Genomic DNA, 17,136 nt, shown 5'->3' on the forward strand with positions numbered 1-17,136 from the left:
ACATATCTTATTGAAATTTGGCACAGATGTAAAACAAAGTCTGGAGTATACATGGGATAAGCTTCATCCCCTAGGTGTCCGGTTCCTGAGGGAAACGTAGCTTTTTGTTATTTATATAGTTCGTATGTTTTGTAATACCACGCGGACGAAGTCGCGGGCAACAGCTCGTTATAAATATTTTTTACAGTCTCTGTACTTTGAACAATAAAGTTAAAACAAATTAAAACTTAAATTAATATGAGTATAGAGAAAAAAAAACTATTTATTTTATTTTTCTCTTTAGATTGATAAATCTGTTATGGTTATTTAGCTTATTTTATTAGTGTACAGCGACCTCCGACTATCTACGCTCCCTTTTACATCTTGGGAAGGGGGAGGTGGCTGAAAACCAGCTCGACACTGGATCTCAACCAGTATCGGTTAAGCTGAGCCTCCCCCTTTTGCCATCTGTTACAATTTTTTCATGTATGTTTTTTTAAATTGTACAACTCTGTGTGTATTCTTAGATGGCAATAAAGAGGTTTTATTTTTATTTTTTATAATATAAAAAATAGTATACGGTACTATTTTTTTTTTGTTTATCCAAATACATTTACTGCTATATTAAAAATCATATTTTCCACACTAATTAGCCGACAGCTTCCATACTTGGTTGGCAAATATTTTCACACGAACGTATTGTGAATTATAATTAGTGATGTGCGAACCAACAGGGTTGTGCAAACAATTGAATTTATTGAAATAATATTTATACTTGGAAATATCGATACTGATACTATAAAGAGGAAATGTATTTTTATATGTAATAAATACTCAACAGGACCAAGTATAAAACTTTTGTCCTATTAGAAAGCTATATTATCACTTGGTAACATCATATTTTTTTTAGATTTATTTGAATTACGCTCGGACTAAAACAGTATTACAGAAATCCTGTATCTAAGAGTATTTTTATTAGTTGAATTAAAGTTCATTTAAATTTAACTAAGTAATTCAAAAACGAATTATTCTCTTTTTTAAATATTATCCATAAACCAAGTTTCGAAAAGTTAGAGAGCAAAGTATCTGGCCTAATTTAGTTACCGTTTAAATATAAAGAATCTGAGAAATTTGAAAAATATAATTTATCGATAAATAATTTTTTTATCGCCCATCACTATAAACAATAAGTCGTCTCCACACGTCCGGTATAACAATAAGTCTACATCAAGGCTAGGTTACACAACGCGGGCATGACTCACGGGTCAACGTCACTATGACCTGCGCGTGCGCACACGTGGGTCTTAAGCTCGGGATTACGATCACTTATTAATAACTACCCACGGATTATCTTCCTTTTATCCCATATTGGTGTAAGCTTGCTTTGTTAATGGCCACTTTACTCTCTCGATTTGATTCTGATTGGCAGGCATTTTGGCTACATTTTTCCACCTTATTTTCTCTTTTCGTTCTTTTTTATCTAGATGACCAGTCTCTAGTCAATATTTTATTTTCTTAACAATGTTCTCTTGTTTTATAAATTTTACTATTAGTTTCAACTAAGATAATCAAAAGAAACAAAAGAAAAACAATTAACTAGAATCATACTAATATTATAAATGCGAAAGTTTAGACGGATGGATGGATGGATGTTTGTTAGAGTTTGTAGCCTAAACGGGTGAACGGATTTCGATAAAATTTGGTATAGATATAGAGGATAGTCTGGAAGAACACATAGGCTACTTACATTTGTTTTTTTTAATTTAACGCGATCAGAGTCGCGGGCGAAAGCTGGTTTATAATGTAAGTTTTTATTTGCATGCAAACCGTTAGCACTACATGGTTAATTAACTCCGTTCCCTTTCAGTGACTCGTGTGGTTCATTTAAATACCTGAGAACTCGTAGATTTGATACAATAGTAAACGTTTTATTAACATTGTCCGGTCTCCACTGTTTTAACATGTATAACAACATTGCTATCTGTATAAATTAAGAACAGATATTAGGGTTCGCTAGTTTTGATAAACACAACTTTCTGAATGCATGAACGCCATATAACACTTTACATTACACGGTGTAACATCAGTCAGTTTTACCTTTAAAGTATGTTAAAAATCTATAACTTTGTTAAAAGTTTGGCCCAAAATCCACTAATAAATTCTACTTTTTCTGCCATTTTTATTACGGGAAATTCACGTCTTTTATTTCACCGGTATTCGCTATATAGAAGCATAAAGAAACCTTGATAAGGGGCGGGTAACTTCGTGCGGTCAGCTCGACCCACTGACCCGCGGTCATAGATAAGTTAAATAAAATTAACATGTTTTAATCTAAGTTTCGTTACGTCATTACGATTAACAGACATTATGCAAAAATAGTTAAATAAGGAATTGACAGATCTATTACGAATATTTGAGAGACAGTTTCGAACTCCGAAAATGTTTATACTTCGTCGATGATGTTACTAAAACGTTCTCACGTATTCGTAATAAACCCTTATAATTTAAAAAGTAACAAAAAACACTTGTCAAATTGTTTTATATATTGGTACATAAGTTAATTGTGTAATGTTATAAGGGAAACGCATTTTAAATTTATTGACGCGTCTGTACTACATCATCTTTGCGATCGAAATAGCCCCTCGTTCACCATAGCTCCGAGCTAATTCTCGGTTTCCTCGTTTAAACGATATTTCTGACACAGGCTTTCACGGACGTTGATCACGCGTAGCTTCAGGTCATGGAGAAATTTTAAACTGATTAAAGCTTTTGGATAATAAATCTTTCATGTGGAGTGAAATCTCTTTTTTATGTAGCCCTTGCATCCCAAAACATACTACTGTCTCTCTCTATTCTCTAATAGAATGAAAGGGATGAAATACTGTCACTCATAGGTGTTTCTAAGTGTAAATCCACGGTTATAGTGTACTTTACTAGGAGATAATAAAAATGAATGGTTAGAAATAAATCGCTGAAACTAATAACTATTGGGTACAACGCAACTGAATGGTCTAATAAACAAAATTTATTTCTACGATATAAAAAATAACACTGTATAAGTTTAACTCGACAAAAATATGTTACATATAGCTAAAGCTCTATGTTTACTAAGTAATAAAAACCTCAATAACTTACAAGTTAGAGTAAAGTAATACTTGAAACATTTTATGGTATCAGAACTTGATATTGGTGTAAACATAAAAAAATGAGACGTCAATATTATAAATAATATTTAATTAGTAATAAGAATAAATAATTTAGTTGTGTAATATAATAATTATTATTACCTATATCGCTAACATCCTTAATTAATCATGTAAATAACATAGGTTAACACTATCTTATCTATAGTCTTAGATAGTACACGTACATGTACTAAAAAGTAATGTTACTCGGCACTGTACTAAAAGTAACGCTACCGAACGGCTTCTGTTAATCGGACATTTAGTACTTTTAGTACAGTACTACACGAAAACGGTGTACCCTTCTTCGTTGTTTGATTTGATTGTATATTTGCTAGATTGAAGCATCCACCTTCGATAATAAGAATCAAAAGTGGATAAAATTATTTACAACCTAAATATATTTTCTCTAATAACATATGTTTGACACAGCTTAAAAAATGATGTGAAGTAATCTATAACCCTCGTTATATTCTATTCATGTATTGTGTTCTCACAAATCTGAAGTACTAAAGGTACTAAAAGTGTGTACTAGTACGTTTTCTCAATTGTACTAGTACGGTGCGCACTTGCAGATGTCCGATTAAGCCCAAGACTACTTATCTTTGCTTTTTAACTGACATTAAAAAGGAGATTTTAAATTCAATTCTTCATTACTATCTGTCACCCGCGTTTCCGTTTCCGAATTTAATAAATTTAATAGCCTATAAATTCTTCCAATCTGTGCCTAATTTCAATAAGATCCAACAAACCATTTTACACGTATAAAACAAACATCCATATAAACATTCGTATTTACATTAGTCAAATTTTGTCCGTCTTAAAAATAATAAAGTACACATTACTCTATATTTCTCTATCAATAATTTGGTACATTTAAATAAAAATAACATTAGAACGATATCGTACTAAAGGATCGTAGTAGATATCAAGATGGTGACTTTCACCTTGCTACAAGTGAGGCAGTAATGGACCCCACGCGGCCGCCCACGCTGTTACATAGTACATTATCGTAGCTACTTAAGTTATGGTTAAGTTACTTTGAATTTGAAATCATTATTAAAAAGTGGCTTTTATGGTTACTATAAATGACGAGGAGGATTCTTAGGGTATGTTCGTTCAAAAGGGTATAAGGTCAGCGCTGTTAAGGCGTAGTTCTGATTCGGAACTGGGCTGTAGAGGATTGTTTAATTGTTCCTTTGACCCAATCATCAGGCGAACTAAAAAAAAACACGGGGGATTTTATTGTGTAATCCGCTAATATCTTAGCTGGCGATTCCATACCCTTCTAGATGGAAAAAGAATAGAAAAAAATATTAGAGCTCGAGTAAAGTGTATTTCAGTTGACGACATTAACGCTTTAAATGTTACCACATAACTATACAAAACAAAAGCCTTATAAATAACAAAGTAAAACGAATACAAAAGTATCTCATTCATAATTTTACTTAGAGCATCAAATTATGCAAATTTACTCCTTATAACAATGTACTTTATGCTATTATGGCGTGGCGTGGGTGGACAGCCTCCGAACATCTTAACAATAACATTACGATGACGTGTCCCCGTTTGCTACCACTTGAAGATTTTACGCTCAAACTAAATGTTAAGCATTTAAACGATAATTATTTATGTATGTTTAAAAGAATATCACGTGCAAAATCGTTATTACTTAACAAACATCCATCTATGAAATCTTTCGCATTTACAATATTGGTAAGACTTGCTTTCAATACGCCAATAGCCTAATGGTTAGGGTACGGTGTACCGATTTTGAGGTCTAGTGTTCGGATTCCGCCATTCCACTATCGTCGTCCACCATATCCTAACACAAGCATAAAGCTTAGTTTAATTGGTTAAAGGAAATATGAGTAAAATAACAAAAATGTACTAATATTTGAACAAAAAAATACATCAATTCAAGCTCTCCATAACCGCTTTATTCCAGTTCCGAGTTTTTTTAACTCAATCGATGTAACATCCAATACAATAGCGGTATATCGACAGCCGCTATATTTTTCCCTTACCTAACCCGTCCTGTTGTAAATCAATCCAGCTTCGACTTCCGAACACATAAATCTCTCGATTCAATCGCTTGTCTTAGCGAATACACCAATTTAAAGACACTAGAAAGGTCAATTTGAATGTAATTGAAAGTCTTGTTAAATCTTTTTAACTAATTACGTAGGTATTTTTAATTTTACATACTATGCCGACCCTCCATAAGGGATAAGGGTAAGTTGATGATGATGACCTAAGCATTTTTAATTTTATTATGACTTAAATCAAAACTCTTAATTTATCTAGCACTAGTTTAAGCCCGCGATTTAATTCGTTTGGAATAAAAACCTAATTAGAATTCTGTTTTCTTCCCGACCGATTTTTACATCTATATCAAATTTAATCTGAAGTTCTGTAGATAGCTTGTTAATTGTTTAAACTTTTTAATATACTTATTACTAGCTGTTACTCGCGATTTCGTTCACGTGAAAGTGAAAAATATAGCCTATGTTACTTAGCGATAACGTAGCTTTTTAATGGTGTAAGAATTTTTGAAATCGGCCCAGTAGTTTTTGAGTTATTTCAATACATACAAAAATCAAAAAATACAAATCTGTCATCTTTATAATATTAGTATAGATACAGATAAAGATATTGCTTAGGAAACATAAAAATCAAAGTTGTATTTGTTTATACTAATATTATAAAGAGGAAAACTTTGTTTGTTTGATTGTAATGAATAGGCTTAAAAACTACTGGGCCGAATTTAAAAATTCTTTCACCGTTAGAAGGGTTATTTATCTGTGAGTAACATAGGCTATATTTTTTCATCTCTTTATAATAATATTATTTTTAAATTTCACGTGGACGGAGTCACGGGCAACAGTGTTATACAAAATTATCTTTGTACTATAAATGGTCTTATAAAACAATAAGGTTTTCTTAACATGATTTATCATATATCAACGAAATAAATTTTGTACATTTAATGTCGTATAGACGCACCTAACTGACAATTTAACTCATAGAATCTCTTGAATGGATGCGTTAACATTCTGCGCACGCGCACGCCGTCCCCCTCCCCTCCACATACCTTCCCTCCCACTCCCTGGCAACACTAAAAATAGAGAACACAATATGACAATGTAGTCATACAAACTTCCGAACACATGCACATGTATTTTTCTATGTATTGAAGTAATTCAAAAACTACTGGGCCGATTTTAAAAATTCTGTCACCGACAGAAAGGTAATTTATCTGTGAGTATAATGTTGCTCGAAACTCCGTCCGCGTGACATTAAAAATATAGCCTATTTTACTCAGTGATAACAGAGTTTTGTAATGGAGCAAACATTTTTGAAACCTGTCCAGTAATTTTTGAGTTATTTCGATACATGCAAAAACACAAATCTTTCCTCTTTATTATATTAGTATGGATTACAAAACTATATTTTAAGTTTCTCTATAGTGCAGTGACTCGATATAAATTCAAAACACTTGTCTTATTTAATATTTTTAACTTGAAGTTACTCTCGCGCATTACACTGTTTTGATATAAAAAAGACATCAACGCGAGATACATGAAGTAACATTCAAAATCTTAATTCTTAACTTTATAATATACTAGCTGTTGCTCGCGAATTCGCCTGCTATATAAAAATATAGCCTATGTTATGCACAGAAAAAGTTTCTTTCTAACGGTGTAAGAATTTTTAAAATTGGCCCTACAGGGGTGTATATATTGAAATAACTCAAAAACTACTGTTTTTGAGTTATTTCAATATATACAAAAATACAAAATCTTTCCTCTTTTCAATATGAGTATAGATTATTTACACTTACAGGTCATATACTAAAACTTATCTCTAGTAATCTATACTATTAAAATAAAGCGAAAAGTTGTTGCCTAAGACGTCAGCAGTTACAGAATATTTTTGAATAACTCTTTTTTTAATAAAAAGCCCTACACTCAGGTCACGCTTTAGGCTGTATATTTTAACGCCATTAATCTTAGGCGGTAAATATTCTCGATAAAAACCCTAATGTGGGAAAGAGACCGTAAGTTGCTGCCAACATCAAGGAAGCAAGATTGCCAAGTTTTGTCTTGTTGGCATTTTGGCATTTGCAATTGACAATTTGACACATGTAAACAATAAAATAATTTTATGCAGATGAAATCGCATGGGAACAGCTAGTTTCTTTATGAACTCATATTAAGAAGATAACTTTACCCTTACTATCAATTACAGTTTATTCTGCAAACGGAAAACGTTCGTATCGACAGTATAGGAACTTATGTTTTTGTGCAAGGAAACAATACAACAATGAAGGTAATTTTCTCATTCCATGTAAATTGCTTACTGACGCAATGGATACTTATCTAACATCTATGTAAGAAACAATTTCGCTTACGAAAGTGCATACGATGTATTGAGAGGAACAAATTATTGTTTTTTCATTAACGAATTACATACAAAAATCTATAACTATTATAGTTCTATCAGATATTTAGTCCGGATTCATATGGGTTCTATATTATGATAATATTAAAGCCTATATACCTAGGAGTACTTTCTTTTTGATGTTGAATGAATCTTTGAAATAGGTAAAATATTTTTTGATTTTACTCAATACTAGCTGTTGTTACATTGTCCGGAATTAAAAAAAATAGTAAAAAAATAAAGTCTATATTACTTGGTAAAGTAGCTCTTTAATGGTGCAAGAAATCTGCCAAGTAGTTTTTAAATACAAATCTTTCCTTTTTAGAATATTAAACTAGATAATGAAATGCTACGAAATGCTAACAAACTAATACCTCGAAAGCCAAGAACAAACTATGGCAGTAAAACAATTGATTATGAAGGAGTTCAAATCTACAATAAATTACCTGAAGACATTAAAAACGCCAAGTCATTACATAGTTTTAAAAAGAGACTAAGACATTACCAGTTAAATAAAAAAACTTTAAATAACTATATTACATCGCGACACTAAATAGTAAAATAAAATAAAAAGACAACAATATTAATAATAAAAAAAGAATAACAACTAAAAAGTAAATAACAAATATCACTTGTAATAATAAATATTAGTAAAAAATAAATCTAACTAAAACATATATGTATAACAATAGAAGAAATAAAATTACGTAAAAAAAGACGAATAGCTAAAAAAAATATCCAAACAAAATCCAAAGCATTTAACTTAAATAATTTAATGAATAATGAATGTACTCCATGCCACATCTAGTTTACATATTTCGATGCAACTCAATAATTAGTCTTGTTTTTGTAAGTCAAGTTTACAAAACTACCTACATTTAGATGATATTTTATATAAACTCTTGTATGCTTGCAATCTTTCATAAATGTTATGTTTAGTATTAGTTAATTACCTTAAATAAGTGAATTGTAAATTTATATTAAGGTAAATAAATATTCTTAAACCATAAACCATAGATAAAGTTTAAATTTCTCTTTGAAGTCTGTTATAAAAATATATAAGTTACACACTTTTAATGATGTTTTTTACTTTAATTATGCAACAATTTTAACAAAAATTTGAACTCAAATCGATTACGATATCATATATCCATTTGATTAAATCCATACATTACATTAATAATATCGATTCGATGTTTAATAAGTATCGATGTTTGGTCACATATTTGCAGTTTTTATTTTTTACCACTGGCAAGGGCAAACGGTCGTCCGTCTGAGAAATAAAGTATAATAATATATTGTTTGTGGGTTTTTTGACATTTTTGTGGGTGTTAAATTACATTTTTATACCAGTGTCAATGATTTTTCACACTTACCTTAAGATTAGTGATTGAGAACTTAAATATTTATATTAAATGTAACTCGATTTAGATTTCGATGTATTAAATCGAATTTATTATTTTCTACTCAATTATTTTTTTTCTTACTTCGATAAAGTATTCTAGAGACAAAAAAAAATTACAATCTTATTTCTACCTGAACTTTTTATTGTTTTATTTAAGATATCTCTCTTAAAACCTTTATATGCAAATGACAATTTAATAAGAAGTCTAATACGAACGAATACGAAATAACAAAACACTTTATTTGAAATGATTTTAGATAACATAGAGGCATTTTACTTTTCTATTTTAACCATCATCAAATTGACCTTATACCTTACGGAGAGTTAGCACAGTATGTGCTCCTTCATACAACTTTATCAGCCGTCATATCTGAAACCACTCCTTTCTTAAGCATATCCTCTTTCACACAATCCATCCATACTTTCTTCAGTCTTCCTCTACCTTTGTAGCCATCCACATTCAATCTTAACACTTTCTGGTTTATCCCCATTGTTAGCTCTTTAACTATTTTGATGTATTCTGTACTCTTGAAGGTTACTTAGTCTGTGCTATAAATCAATGTCATTGGTCATAGTTTGAAATAACGATATAACTTTGTAATGGTGATCCAAAGCGTTTTTTAAAATATTTATGTCATGGTTTTAAAATGTAATTGTGCTTGTTATGTTAATAATCGGATAGTAGTCGGATGTCAAAAATAAGGGTGTTGCATTAGCTCGACCACACGACGGCAATGTTGGTAAGGTTATTTTGTGCAAATTGGCAGAAAACATAAGACGTAATGAAGACTATATTTTATTAAAGCATAACATGGCTGTGACGCCCATACCATAGTCTCGTTGTATAACATGACCATACCACGCTAACCGTTTGCTCCTCAATTTCTGCACCTATTTTAATAAGAATCAATAAAAACGAAAGTATAAATAAAAGTCGTTAATCGTATTATGTTAATATCACAAACAAGACATAAATAAAACATGCATTAACATACATGTCTGCCAACATACATCTGCGAGTGACAGCACGTTCGGATGTCAAGTTAGCAACAAAACATATGTCAGAACATATATACAGACAAGTTAGAGCGTGCGCACACATGATAATAAACTATCGCACAACTAAGCCTCTCTTTGATTTTTAGTTGTGCAACTAAACAGTTGAGGCCCCGAAACAATCGACAACCGCACAACTATTGTGCGATAGTTTAGTCAATGGTGCCCGAGCTAGTAAAGTTATATTTTAAAAACGAACTAAGGCAAACACATAAGAGAAAATATAAAACATTCAAAATTAAGTCAAAAATAACATTTCTTTAAAACTAGAACTTGTTTGTTTTTTTTATAAATAAAAAAACGCTTTCTTACGAAGAATTAGCTATGAAAAGTGTCTGATTTTCATATGGCACTTTAGTTGCATATACATATTGTAGTTACTTTATACTTGACGAAAGTACTAAATCAAAATCTTCCAACATAGCTTGAATAATTGCTAACAATTACTTGGAACACTCGCTTAAGTAAATGCGGTAAAAAACTCAAAGACGCAACGAAACGGAACGTCTTCGAGGCCGGGGGAAGAATTGAATGAAATGTACAATAACTTTATTTTAAATGTTACTAATATTATAAATGCGAAAGTTTAGATGGATGGATGTTTGTTACAGTTTGTAGCCTAAACTGCTGAACGTATGTCGATGAAATTTGGCCTAGATATAGATTATTGTGTGGAAGAATACATAGGCTACTCACTTTTTTTTTATTGAAAGCTGATGATTTTATCTTTTCATAAAGGATTAATAAATAAAAGTTTTTTTTAACTTAAGTAAATCCACTTTCTAAGGACAGAGACGTTTTTTAAAAACCTTCAGTAATGAAAGAATAAACAACGTTTTTACTTTTCGAAATCTACGAATGTTTTGCTTAAGTTAAAATCAACTAAGCAAGCTATAGATAAGATTTCTAGATACTTGAAAACGCATCTAAGTTAGTTGTAAGTTATAACGGAAAGTTTAAAAAAACATGTAAAGTAGTGCTTATAAATTATATTTCTTATAACCCTATTATTATTTAGTAACTATCTTTCGCCCGCGAGTCTGTCCTCATGGAATTAAAAAAAAATAAAGTAAATAGCCTATACGTTAATCCATACTATCCTCTACATTTATACCAATTTTAATTGAAATCCGTTCAGCCGTTTAGGCTACAAACTCTAACAAACATCCATCCATCTAAACTTTCGCATTTATAATATTAGTATGATTATAACAATGTCTTTAATTACGTTATTGTAATAAAAAATAATAAAACCTGTAACTAGGTGCAGCAATTACAGCTTGCTCCGACAGAATTACCTCGCATAATTACGAAAACAGACCTATCTATAAAAATGATCGAAAAAAAAAAAATTACTTCACAGTTACTCTATAATAACTAACGATAACGCACGTTTTAACAATTAAAAAAACATACCAAAAATAAACTCCAAGAAGTGTAAAGAACAAAATCCGTGTTAGAAACACATAGATCACAAATCTACACTCAAACACTTGACACTCGAGTGTAATTTACACTTTAACACTTATCGATACTTCGTGTGATACACGACCAGCGCACGCGCATGCTCAACACCGACTGACGCAGTACACCTGTCATTTAAAACAATAGCAAAGATTAAGGCCGGCCGCATACGAGAGGCACCGATTATCCAACGGTGCGTGGCCGGTTTTTTGTTACATTATTAATATTATTGAGATTGATACGTGATTTATGTATAGTTACGAGATAAAGGTTAAACGGAACTATCTTATCTTAGACTAGCTGTTCCTATCCGACTTCATCCGCACAAAATTATTAAAAACTTATGTTATTGTGTACATGTCAAATGTCAAAATGACATGACACGATATACCTTTACAATCTTGTTTCCTTGATGTTGGCAGCAACTTATGGTCTCTTTCCCACATTAAGATTTTTATCCAAAATATTTACTCCCTAAGTTTAATGGCGGGAAAATATAAAGCCTAAAGTAAGTGTAGTAAGTAAGTAAGTAAGACGTAAGTGTAGGGCTTTCTATTAAGAAAAGCATTATTCAAAAATCTGCTGTAATTGCTGACATCTTAGGCAACAAAGAAGTGTGTGTTTACGCTTTATTATAATAGTATAGATATCCTAAAAGTTAATTCAACTTTCATAGATCAGGTGAAACTTTACTATCGTAGTTAATGTATATTGCCATCCCTGTCATACTTGTTAAATAAGACCGAGATAATAGATACAAATATCGCATACAAGTGTCAAAAGAAAATGAGTTTAAACAATATTTATTATGTTACAAATAAATGATTCACTTGAATCGACAATAAATCGGAATTAATGCTTGAGTTTATAAATTCTGACTTTATTAATGACAGCATGTCAAATACATTTTAACGTATAGATTACAGCAACCAATAATTATTTACAGTCTTTTTAAAGAATTTGCTTTTTTAAAAAAATAAAGTCGTGTTTAATCTATATTAATTGCCTCCTTTAATTTATTATTGCCCCCCTGTGGGGTGTGGGTCCACGTTGAGACACTGGTCTAGACTCTAGACAATGGAAACGTACAATTTCGTAAACAACTGTCCTTATTATAGTCTCGCTACAGTAATGTTGATACCAATTTCATAAAATGAGATACATTATAGGTAATGTCATCGATCTGTAACAATCAAAATATCATCTAAATTATGCTTATTATGTACTTTATTATATTTTGTAATACTCACTATATGATGCATGTCTTATTTGACTTTATTTCCAAATCTAACGTAAACGTAATATCGTTAACAAGAGAACTATGTATTTTAACGGAGCTGTGTCAATTCACCATGCATTCGTTTGTTGTCCCACTCATTCTGCTGGAAGGAAGTGAGATAAAACATACTTTTAGAGCTCTCCTCTTTACGTGCCTCTTCTCCGTCGACGGCAATACATTTGCAATTGCAGATGTCTATATGCAGTGGTCATAATTTAAGGTATTTTATCTATATTACCAGCTTTCGCCAGACCCGTTTGCGTGGAATTAAAAAAACAAAAATGAGTAGCCTATGTGTTCTTCTAGATTGTCCTCAACATCTAAAAAAAATTTCATCGAAATCCATTTAGCCGTTTAGGCTACAAGCACTGACAAACATCCATCCATCTGAAGTTTCGCGTTTATAATATTAATATGATTGAAGGAGGGTAATTAAAATAATGTTGTTAAAAAGAAAATACGTATGCGATTAACCTAAATCAAGAAGCATAAGGTTTATGGTTCATACAGTTTGAACAAAGTTTGTTAAACAAACAATAGTATTTTGTTTGAACGAATACTTTTATCATAAGTTCACGCTTCGCTCGCCTCCGTTTGGTAACGTACATATCGACTTTAACACTACATATACGTAACTAATTAACAAACAAACAGAAAACACGAGCGATTTCTAAATAAAACTTTACCTCTTAAATATAAAAATGATAAAACAAAAGATTTCTTGATTAACGGAATAATCTCTTAGAAACAATGCAATGATTCAGAAGGCTTCAATCTCGAACGTTGACCTTAGCTCACCAATATTGTGTTTAAAGATATGTTTACATTGATGTAAGCTGAATTTCCACTCCAGAAACTCCCTGTACACATTGTCACATTTTTCATTTCCATCTCTACCTCCTTATTCTACACCTGTAGACGGCGCAACAAATTTTCGTCCTCCAGGTTAATCTATCCGTCATCAGTCATAACTCTCTTCATCATGTCTCCTTTGACGCAATCCATCTATCTCTTTCTAGGTCTACCTCTACCGGTGTACCCTTCCACTGTCATGACTAAAGTGTTTGTTACAGGTTCTTCCCTTCTCAACATGCCCATACCAACCTTTTACTTCTTTTCTCTACCACTATGCCTACTTTCAGATTTCCTCTAATCATTTTGTATATTATCCATTCGTAACACATGCATTTATCTCCACAGTTTTATTTTATAGTCTAACTATTCCGAAGGCCTACAAGTTACCTTATAAAATTCACTCGATTTTAGTCTTGTTTTGAATACTTTTCTTCAATCGAATACAAGCCGTAGTTAACCAGTTCTATTTAACATCCACTTAATTAAAAACGAGTGCGTTATAAAACTATATCAAAAACTTGCATGTAACTGGCGCTATCTAGAACCAGTTATGATGAAGATGAAAATAATAATAACAAGCAAATATAACACTTATTCTAAATAGAATAAAGGCTACATAAAAGTTTTAAAATGTAGTAGCTAAATATGCAAATTTAAATAAAGCCTGTAACACACAATTGTGAAACTGTACCTAAAGCGAATTACATAGCTCAGATTGAACTAAACCAGAAAGTGTTATGATTGAATGTGGATGGCTACAAAGGTAGAGGAAGTCCGAAGAAAGTATGGATGGATTGTGTGAAAGAGGGTATGCTTAAGTAAGGAGTGGATTCAGATATGACGGCTGATAGAGATGTATGGAAGAGTACATACTGTGCCGACCCTCCGTAAGGGATAAGGGCAACATGATGATGATAGCTCAGATAGAACTAATTGAGTTTGAAATATCAAGTTTGCATTAAAAAGTGAAATAAATAAATGAATCCGTTATTATTTCACTACACAAATATATACATTTCATGAGAACCTTGGCTCCTGCACTAGGTTCCCCTGAGCTGCAGGAGCCAATCCCTTTCCCCATTTGTGAAGAGCAATACATATTCATAAGTTCACAGTGGTAGCGTCCGCTTTAACATCTTAGCACTGCAGGGCCGGCACGCCCGGTGTAATACCACGACCACACAGAAGACAGGCGTGAAATGGTAGCAGTTCCGTGTTTCGTCTGATGAGTGTGGTGCCGGAGGCCTAATTTAAGTCCCTTTCCCTTTACCACCCTTTTCTTATAAGGAGAGGATGGGAAGGGGAAGTGGATTTGACGGTGGAGGAGATGCATAGGAAGGGGAAATATCCTTTTTTATGCGTCTCCTCCTCCGTCGTATAAGGGTAGGCAACGCATCTGCAATTGCGGACGTCTATGGGCAGCGGTCGCTTCGCCATTTTGGCGGATTCAGGTGGCCGCTTGCTGGTTTGCCACCTTATGTTATAAAAAAAAATATGTGTCTATACATAAAATAAAAAGAAAAACATTAAACATTTAATTTGCTTATTCTGAAAATTACAAATAACAACAAAGCCTCGCTTCTGCAGCTGTGTAAGACTTACCTTAGAGATTAGGCAATATAGGTGAACGTCAAATCTTCCGAGACTTCTGTTCGCCGCTGATGAATTACCCAGCGTTGTAATAAATTAGTTGACTAATGCGATTTAATCATCGTACCAAATATCAACTTCATTTTACCATAACTAATTTACGTTCGCTGTCAAAACTCTAACCACAATCGTTCGTATTGACTTGGCTGCGTTATAAACTGTTAGAGCGGGCGCACACCTTTGCACTATCGCATCTTGTACGATTGTCGATTGTTTCAGCAACTGTTTAGTTACACAACTAAAAATCGATTACTGTGCTCACCTTCATATATGCTTATAGGAATTAAAGCGAGACTAAACAGTTGTGCGATATTTGAATCATATGGAGAGTCATATAAAAGTTTACTGCGATCATTCAGTTACAAATCATTTAAAATTGTGTAACTAATATTAATAACTAGCTTCCTCCGTCTTATTGCATTCGCGTAGAATTAAAATAATTTAATAAGTAGGCTATGTGACTTTCCAAACTCATCATCATCTCCCTTGCCTTATCCTACTCCCGTAGGGTCGGCGCGCCGGGCTTTCGTCCTCCAAAGCACTCTATCATCCGTCATCTCAGTCATCACTCCCTTCTTGATCATGTCACCTTTCACGCAATCCATCCATCTCTCTAGGTCTACCTCTACCGATGTACCACCACATTCATAACTAACATCCTTCTTGTTACATGCGATTCATCCCTTCTCATAACATGCCCATACCACTCTAACCTTTAACTCCTTATTTATGTGACTTTCCAAACTATCCTATACATTTAAGCCAAATCTCGTCGAGATCTGTTAAGCAATTGAGGCTACAAACTATAATAAACATCATAATTAAATAAAAACATTTATAATGTTAAAAAGATATAATATTAATTAGAATAGTAAGAAGTAAGATTAATGAGGTATTGTAGAATTTTATTTTCTTCCTAAAAAGCAGAAGAAGACATGCTATTAAATAAAATAGTAGATATTGAATTTATAAGAGTTTAAATCAAAAGAATTTATTGTACATTGGACGAAAATTTTGCCTCTATTACAGTCATTTTGTCGTAATAATAATGACAAAAAGTGCAACAAACGCAAACTGTATACACGCGCCACGCGAAACTACTATTTGTTGGCGACAGAGGGCGCTGCGATCACGCCATATTGTACCGCAGTATCGAAAAACTTAATGATAGCGCATACATAATTGAATTTATATGTAAGAACTAGCTTTCGCCCGCGACTCCGTTCGCGTGGAATTAAAAAAACAAAAGTGAGTAATGTGTTCTTCCAGACTATCCTCTACATCTATAGAAAATATCATCGATATCCGTGCAGCCGTTTAGGTTACAAACTCTAACAAACATCCATCCATCTAAACTTTCGCATTTACAATGTTAAAGTATGATTTGACTAAAAATACATAACTGTAAAGAAAACGCAATTTTTTTTCCATTTGTATACTAAAATTTACATTTAACGTTTATAGTAGAAATATATCTTACTAATATTATAAATGCAAGAGTTTAGATGGATGGGTGTTTGTTAGAGTTTGTAGCCTTAACTGCTCATCGGATCTCCATTAAATTCGGCATAGATGTAGAGCATAGTCGGAAGGAACACATAGGCCGCTTACTTTTGTTTTTAAAACTCCACATAGACGGAGTCGCGGACGAAAACTAGTACACAATACAATTTTTCCTCACAATTTCGTAGAGAAATTTGTAGTAAGAAAAGCTGCACTGAAATGTAACATTAAAATGAAATCATTTTCTATCTAGTCCAAAAACTATCTCCACAAATAACTTAACTACGTAAAAAACTAGATCTTTTCCATTTTACAAAAAT

At 32.3% G+C, this 17,136-nt stretch overlaps 1 protein-coding gene across 2 annotated transcripts in view; it reads right to left on the reverse strand.

Moving 5' to 3' along the window:
- Positions 1 to 11,633, reverse strand: part of LOC106105535 (ras association domain-containing protein 10) — a 91,417-nt gene extending 79,784 nt beyond the window's left edge. For both annotated transcript variants that reach the window (XM_013285903.1, XM_013285902.1), the window contains exon 1: positions 11,482 to 11,633. The gene's annotated coding sequence lies outside the window, so the exon portion shown is untranslated. The remainder of the gene's footprint in view (positions 1 to 11,481) is intronic.
- Between the last annotated feature and the right edge of the window lie 5,503 nt (positions 11,634 to 17,136).

The sequence above is a fragment of the Papilio polytes genome, unplaced genomic scaffold (assembly GCF_000836215.1).
Source record: "Papilio polytes unplaced genomic scaffold, Ppol_1.0 DF822845.1, whole genome shotgun sequence".
NCBI classification, from domain to species: Eukaryota; Metazoa; Arthropoda; class Insecta; order Lepidoptera; family Papilionidae; genus Papilio; species Papilio polytes.